We start from the raw sequence: 7835 nt of genomic DNA, 5'->3' as shown, positions 1-7835 counted from the left end.
TTCAGCTTTATTTGATTCTCTCTACCAAATATTTATTACTTCATTCATCATGGCTCTTATTTTTATTATCTTATTTTGGGGGGAGGTAGGGACTATTCTATTGTCCTTTTTCTTTTCTTTCTTTTTTCTTTTTTGAGACAGAGTCTCGCTCTGTTGCCCAGGCTGGAGTGCAGTGGCACGATCTCGGCTCACTGCAACATCTGCCTCCTGGATTCAAGCAATTCTCTTGCCTCTGCTCCAAGTAGCTAGGGTTACAGGTGTCCACCATCATGCCCAGCTAATTTTTTGTATTTTTAGTAGAGACAGGGTTTCACCATGCTGGCCAGGCTGGTCTCAAACTCCGGACCTAAGGCAATCCGCCTGCCTCGGCCTCCCAGAAAGCTGGGATTACAGGCATGAGCCATGGTGATCTGTCACTATTGTCCTTTTCCTAACTTCTTAAATTAGATATTTTATTAATTCTCAGCCTTCTTTTCTCAGATTAGCATTTAGGAGGCTACAAATTTCCTTCTATGTATGGCTTTTACTGTGTCCCACAAGTTTTGACATGTAATATTTTCATTATCATTCAGTTCCAAGTATTTATTTAACTTATTTTTAGGGATGGGGTCTTGCTGTGTTGCCCAGGCTGGAGTACCGTGGCAATTTACAGGTACCGTCATATAGTGTGTACTTATAGTCTTAAACTCCTAGGCTTAAGCAATCCTCCTGCCTCAGCCTCCAGAGTAGCTGGGACTACCGACGTGCACCAATGTGCCCAGCCTCAGTTCTAAGTTTTTTGTTGTTGTTTGTTTATTTTGTGTTTGAGACAGAGTTTTGCTCTTTTTGCCCAGACTGGAGTGTGATCGCGTGATCTTGGCTCACCACAACCTCTGCCACCCAGATTCAAGCAATTCTCCTGCCTCAGCCTCCTGAGTGTCTGGAAGTACAGGTATGAGCCACCATGCCTGGCTAATTTTGTATTTTTCCATGTTGGTCAGGCTGGTCTCAAACTCCTGACCTCAAGTGATCCACCCACCTCGGCCTCTGAGGTGCTGGGATCACAGGCATGAGTCATGGGACCCTGCCAGTTCTAAGTATTTTTAAAACGTTTCAAGTGTGATTATTTTTCTTTGACACAGAGGCTATTTAGAAGTGTCCAGTTTTTTGATACTTTAAAACTATTTTTGTTATGGCACTGTGGTCAGACAGTGTGCTCCAGATGACATCCATTCTTTTAAATTTGTTGAGACTTGATTTGTGACCTTGCTCATGATTTATTTCAATAATTGTTCCAGGCAGGCTTGAGAAGAATATGATTGTTTTTCAGTAATTGGGTGTAGGGTTATATGTATGATTATCAAATCCAGTTTAATTGTTTCTGATGAAATCTATAGCTTTACTATACTTTATCTTGGAAGGATTGTTTTGTGGGGAACAGGAGGGGAAATAGAGTGTCACTCTGTCACCCAGGCTGGACTGCAGTGGCCAGATCTTGGCTCACTGCAACCTCTACCTCCCAGGTTCAAGTGATTCTCAGGCCTCAGCCTCCAAAGTAGCTGGGATTACAGGCATGTGCCTCCATGCCTGGCTAATTTTTGTATTTTTTAGTAGAGACAAGGTTTCACCATGTTGGCCAGGCTTTTCTTGTGGCCTCAAGTGATCTGCCTGCCTTGGCCACCCAAAGTGCTAGGATTACAGGTGTGAGCCACTGCCCCCGGCCTCTTTTGAGACTTTAATCAGAGAGGCTTGTCAAAATCTCACATTGATGATGAATTTCTCAGTTTCTCCATGTAGTACTAACAATTCTTGCCTTATTTATTTTTTAGATTTTTAAAGTTAGTTTTATACAAGTTTAGATTTGTTTATCTATTGGTGAGTTAAAACTGTATCACTATATCATATTTCTACTTCTAATAATACTTGTCTAGTTTAATCTGAAATTGATACAACTAACCACCTTTATTTCAGTTCGTTTTGGCTTGGCATTTCTTTTGCCATCCTTTTGCTTTCAGCACTTTCATGTCTTCTTACCTTAGATATACCTCTTAGAAAATGCAACTGGCTGGGTGCAGTGGCTCATGCTTGTAATCCCACCACTTTGGGAGGCCAAGGCAGGTGGATCAATTGAGGTCAGAAGCTCAAGACCAGCCTGGCCAACATGGTGAAACCCTGTTCCTACTAAAAATACAAACTATTACCCAGTCATGGTGGTGGAAACCTGTAATCCCAGCTGCTCAGGAGGCTGAGGCAGGAGGATTGCTTGGACCTGGGAGGTGGAGGTTGCAGTGAGCTGAGATATTGCACCACTGCACTCCAGCCTGGGCGACAGAGTGAGACACCCTTGAAAGAAAGAGAAAAGGAAGGAGGGAAGGGAGGAAGGAAGGAAGGAAGGAGAGAGGAAGGGAGGGAAAGAAAAAAGAGAGAGAGAAAGAAGAGAGAAGGGAGGGAGAGAGAAAGAAAGGAAAGAAAGAAAGGAGAGAGAAAGGAAGAGAGAAAGAAAAAGAGAGAAAAGAAGGAGGCTGAGGCAGGAGAATTGCCTGAACCCAGGAGGCGGAGGTTGCGGTGAGCTGAGATTGCGCCATTGCACTCCAGCCTGGGCAAAAAGAGCGAAACTCCGTCTCAAAAAAAAAAAGAGAGAGAGAGAGAGAAAAGAAAGAAAGAAAAAGAAAGAAAAGAAAGACTAGGTGGAGCTCAGTGGCTCACACCTGTAATCCCAGCACTTTGGGAGGCCGAGGCAGGTGGATCACAAGGTCAGGAAGTGCAGACCATCCTGGCCAACATGGTGAAACACCGTCTCTACTAAATATACAAAAATTAGCAGGGCCTGGTGGCACGTGCCTGTAATCCCAGCTACTTGGGAGGCTGAGGCGGGAGAATTGCTTGAACCTCGGAGGTGGAAGTTGCAGTGAGCTGAGATCGTGCCACTGCACTCCAGCCTTAACCACATAGTGGGAGTGGGACTCTGTCTCAAAAAAAAAAAAAAAAAAAAAAAAAAAGGAAAGAAAGACTAGTTGGGTTTTATATGTTTTCTCCAATTTAACAATCTCTGACTATTAATGGGTCACTTTATTTCATTATTATTATTTATCTATCTATTTATTTATTTATTTATTTTGAGATCTCGGCTCACTGCAACCTCTGCCTCCTGGGCTCAAGCGATTCTCCTGCCTCAACTTCCTGAGTAGCTGGGACTGCAGATGCAGCTACCACGCCCGGCTAATTTTTGTAATTTTAGTAGAGACGGGATTTCACCGTGTTGGCCAGGATGGTCTCAATCTCTTCACCTCGTGATCCACCCTCCTTGGCCTCCCAAAGTGCTGGGATTACAGGCGTGAGCCACTGCGCCTGTCGTTCATTATGGTTATTGATATATTTTGGCTTCTTCCTAGGCTTTTGGCTTAATTTCTATTTGCCACTTTTTCTGTTTCTTTTTCTCTCCTTTCTTTCTGTTTTTTTGTAGTATGTGTGTATGTGTGTGTTTTAGCTTTTTCTTTTTCTTTTTTGTATGTTTGCTCATGGGGGGAATTTCATTTTTTTTTATATTTAATTTTTTTCACCATTACATTTTATCCAGTATTTCTTATTGAAATGGGAGGAAATATTATCTTTATCAGTACTTCTACAATTTTAACTAGAAGTCTATGTGTATATACATATATATATATGTACACATACACACACACACATACACACACTCACATACTTGTGTAAGAATTTTTGTAAGATTAATTCCCAGAAATGGAATTTCTAGGTTCAAAAACTGTAAACTACCTTAAAACTACATTTTAAACAATATTTCATGGACATCTTCCATGTCATTAAATATTCATCTATAATATTTTCAAGTGCTTGTATTTTACTATTGTATAGATCAACCATATTTTGAAACTACTTTCCTATTTTTTTTTTTTTAAGCAGGGTCTCGTTCAGTTACCTAGTCGGAAGTGCAGTGGCATGATCGTGGCTCACTGCAGCCTCAGCCTCCCTGGCTCAAGCAATCTTCCCACCTCCTGAGTAGGTAGCTGACTAGAGGTGTGCAACCACATGTCTGGCTAATTTTTAAATTTTTTGCAGAGACAGAATTTTCCTATGTTGCCAAAACTGGTCTCAAACTTCTTGACTCAAGCAATCCTCCTGCGTAAACCTCCCAAAATGCTGGGATTATAGGCATAAACCACCATGCCTGACCCTAATTCTCTATTTTTAAATATTAACGTTGCTTATGCTTTTTTACTGCTTGTAATAATAAACAAACTGGCGATTAAGATTATTGTGCATACGAGAACTATTAATTTTTTTAATTTAAATTCCCAGAAGTGGAATTCCTGAGTTAAAGAGTGCATGTATTCTAATATGCTTCCATACACATATCAAATTTACATTTCCAGGAAACAGTCGGAGGACTTTAGATCTCCAAATGTTTCAAAACTCTGGGTAATACACATATATTTTTCATGTTTACCCACTTGTCAGGTGGAAGTTTATATCTCATTGTTTTAATTTATATTTTTCCTTATAAAGTTAAATTTTTTTATACATTTATTGGCTGCTTGAATATCTTTGGTGATTTGTCCACTTATCTGCTCAGACCACTTTTATTTTGGATATGTAATTTTTGTATAAAAATGTATTTTATATTAAGGATGGTATTCTTCGTTATTTGTTGCAAATACGTTGCTATCTGCCTTTTAATTGAATGTTTATAGTGATTTCTTCCACAGAGAAGTTTTTTTTTACTTTTATATATTCAAACCAGTCTTTTCCTTCATAATTTCTCATTTTTATGTCATGCTTTAAAAAACCAGCCACACACATGCCTGTAATCCCAGCTACTTAGGAGGCTGAGGAGGAAAATCACTTGAACCCAGGAGGCAGAGGTTGCAGTGAGCTGAGATTGTGCCATTGCACTCCAGACTGGGCAACGAGAATGAAACTCTGTCTCAAAACCAAAACAAAACACAACACAAACAGCCATTATTTCGATATTGTATTCAGACTTCTTTTTTTTCTTCTAAATTTCGTATTTTGGTTTAATTTTTGCATATGAATCTTTGCTCAGCAGAAATGTTTGTAGTATAACATTTGAGGTAGAGGCCGGGTGTGGTGGCTCACGCCTGTAATCCCAGCACTTTGGGAGGCTGAGGTGGGCAGATTATCAGGTCAAGATATGGAGACCATCCTGGCCAACATGGTGAAACCCTGTCTCTACTAAAAATACAAAAATTAGCTGGGCATGGTGGCACGTGCCTGTAGTCTCAGCTACTTGGGAATCTCTTGAACCCAGGAGGCGGAGGTTGCAGTGAGCCAAGATCATACCACTGCACTCCAACCTGGCAACAGAGTGAGACTCTGTCAAAAAAAAAAAAAAAAAGATTTGAGGTACAAAACACATTCATTTTTTCCCCAATGATTAGTTAGTTGTCCCCTAATGGTCAGTTGCCCCAACCCATTATTGAGTAATTGATCCTATCTTCTTTAATCTATTATTAAATTCATTCAGATACTTGTGTTTGTTTCTGTCTGAGCAATTTAGTTCCATTGATCTGTTACACTTTTTCGATCAGCACCACAGCCCTTTAACTCTGTGGCTTTACAGAATATCTTCATATCTCAGATGGAAAGTCCCCCCTCATTGTTCAACCTTTGAAAAACTTTCTTGGTTATTTTTGCACAATTATTTTTTATGATAAAACATAAAATCTTTTCGCCAGTCTCCTTCCTTGCCCCAACACCCCTAAAAGCCTTATTTGGCTTTGATTGAAACTATATTATGTTTTTAAACTCAACTGGAGGAAAATGGACACCTTTTAAAATATTATTATATTTTCCAATCCAGATAGATGAAGTATCTTTCCATTTATGCAAGGCTTCTTTTGTGCCCCATAGTACAATTTATAAATTTTTAATAACAATGTTATTGAGATATAATTCACATACCCCATAATTCGCCCATTTAAAGTGCACAGTTCAATGGATTCGGGTATATTTAGTCACACAACCACCATCACAGTCAACTTTGGAATATTTTATTTCCCCCCAAAGAAATCCCATCTCCATTAGCATTCATTCCCCATTTTCCCCCTACTGCCCCAGTCTTTGGCAACACCAATCTACTTTCTGTCTCTATAGGATTGCCTACTCTGAACATTTCACATAAATAAAATCATATAATATGTGGTTCTTTGTAATTGGCTTCTTTCACTTAGCATAGTATTCTCAAGGTTCATTCAAATTGCTGTATGTATCAGTACTTCATTTCTCTCTTTTTTTGAGACAGAGTCTCACTCTGTTGCCAGGCTGGAGTGCAGTGGCACGATCTTGGCTCACTGCAACCTTCACCTCCCAGGTTCAAGCAATTCTCCTGCCTCAGCCTCTGGAGTAGCTGAGACTACAGGCATGTGCCACCATGCCCCGCTAACTTTTTGTAATTTTAGTAGAGATGGGGTTTCACCACGTTAGCCAGGTCTTGATCTCCTGACCTTCTGATCTGCCTGCCTCAGCCTCTCAAAGTGTTGGGATTACAGGTATGAGCCACCACGCCCGGCCAACTTCATTTCTCTTTATGGCTGAGTGATATCCCATTGCATGGATATAGTACGTTGTATTTATCCATTCATCAGTTGAAGGACATGTGTTTTTTTTTCACTTTTGAGCTATTATGAATAATGCTGCTATGAACATTCATGTACAAGTTTTTGTGTGGACATATGTTCTCATTTATCTTAAGTATATACCTAGGAGAATTGCTGGGTCATATAGTAACTGTATGTTTAAACTTTTCAAGGAATTGACAGAGTATTGTCCAGTGACTGTGCTATTTTACATTCCCACAAGGAGTATAGGTATGAGGATTCCAAATTCCCCACATCCTTGTCAACACTTGTTATTATCTGTTTGGTTTTTTTTTTGATAGTGTGTAGTATTTCATGGTGTTTTTTATTTGCATTTCCCTGATGATGTTGAACATTTTTGCACATGTTTGTTGGTCATTTGTATATTTTCTTTGGAGAAGTGTCAATTCAGATCCTTTGCTCATTTTTTAATTGGGTATTTGTCTCCTTATTGTTGAGTTATAGTATTTTTTTATATATTCAAAATTCAGATCCCTTATCACATACACTATTTGCAGTATTCTTCTACTATTCTGTGGGCAATCTTTTCAGTTTCTTGACAGTGTCCTTGAAGAACAAAATTTTACTTTTCATGGTGTCCACTTTATTTATGTTTAATTTTTGATTTTTTTTTTTTTTTTTTTTTTTTGAGTTGGACTCTTGCTCTGTCACCCAGGCTGGAGTGCACTGGCGTGATGTTGGCTCACTGCAACCTCTGCCTCTTAGGCTCAAGTGATTCTCCTGCCTTAGCCTCCTGAGTAGTTGGGACTACAGGTGTGTGTATTTCACTATACCTAGCTAATTTTTTTTTGTTGTTGTTTTTTTTTTTTTTTGAGACAGAGTCTCACTCTGTCACCCAGACTGCTGTGCGTTGGCATGATCTCAGCTCACTGCTACCTCTGCCTCCTGGGTTCAAGCAATTCTCCTGCCTCAGCCTCCTGAGTAGCTGGGACCCTACACACGCCACCACACTGGGCTAACTTTTTGTATTTTTTTTTTTTTAAGTAGAGATGGGGTTTCACCATGTTGTCCAAGCTGGTCTCGAACTCCTGACCTCATGACTTGCCTGCCTCAGTCTCCCAAAGTGTTTACAGGCTTGAGCCACCACCCTGGTCATTTTTGTATTTTTAATAGAGATGAAGTTTCGCCATGTTGACCAGGCTAGTCTCAAGCTCCTGACCTCAAGTGATCCACCTCAGCCTTCCAAAGTGCTGGGATTTCAGGCATGAGCCGCCATGCCCA

Source organism: Callithrix jacchus, chromosome 5 (assembly GCF_049354715.1).
Source record: "Callithrix jacchus isolate 240 chromosome 5, calJac240_pri, whole genome shotgun sequence".
Lineage (NCBI taxonomy): Eukaryota > Metazoa > Chordata > Mammalia > Primates > Cebidae > Callithrix > Callithrix jacchus.
This window is presented reverse-complemented; position numbering follows the sequence as displayed.